We start from the raw sequence: 922 nt of genomic DNA, 5'->3' as shown, positions 1-922 counted from the left end.
CAAACTCTGGAGGAAAGTACGAAAGTCGTCAGATTGGTTTTCCATTTTATACCGACAGCTGTTTCAACCATTTCACATGGTCGTCTTCAGGGTAAAACTGATTACAAAAGTGAAAAACATTAGAATATAAAGGCCCGTGGGCCGTACAAACAACAGAAAAGAAATAGAAATGGTGGAAAATGATTGGTGGGAATATGCGGGTGGGCGGGGCCAGGAGGGGGGGGGGCCTAGTCCAACGATGGGCTTATGTCGCGTCTTGTCGGGTTGTCACTTCCGGTGAGCAAATGTCTAGATGCACCCTCTCGCCGGGACCTACGGGGAGCTAATGTCACGTCTTGTCGTCTTGGAACTTCCAGTGGGCAAATGTCACGGTGTGCGAGTCTGTTTTTTCTATTGGAAGGGAGGACATGATCCGATGACTTCTGGACGTTTAATATAGGCTGCTGTAAAGTAATGCTAACTGTCTCGTCAATTATTAAGCGTCCGTAATTAGAGTCTGTGTGAATAATTTCGGTGTCCCTGATGAGGTCTTCCAAACGCGGCTTCTTGTCATGTGTGTCAATGTAATGCTGGTGAATAGCTCCGTTATTTCGGTGTGCTAGCAGTCGCCGTGTGTGAATGCAAGGGGAGAATGCCCAGACTCATACAAGAGGTCTGTTGTTGGGGCATACGTGAGAAGAGCATTTTCCCACTGCAATACGTGGAAGGCCGTCCATACCGAACTGGAGCGTGTAAGGCAGATGCTAACTAATAATGGTTTCTCTTGTGATCTCATTGAGGATGTCATAAGGAGGAATATGGAAGAATTCCACACACTAACCCAGACCACTGACGATAAAAAGAAACATATTACACTTTATCACAAAATAGACTATGGAACGGCCTACAGACAGAAAGTAGACACTCTCCGAAGGATTATCAA

This window comes from Oratosquilla oratoria, chromosome 12, assembly GCF_046742065.1.
Source record: "Oratosquilla oratoria isolate Oo_2021 chromosome 12, ASM4674206v1, whole genome shotgun sequence".
NCBI lineage: Eukaryota > Metazoa > Arthropoda > Malacostraca > Stomatopoda > Squillidae > Oratosquilla > Oratosquilla oratoria.
The sequence above is the reverse complement of the archived record's forward strand: the minus strand, read 5'-3'. Positions refer to the sequence as shown.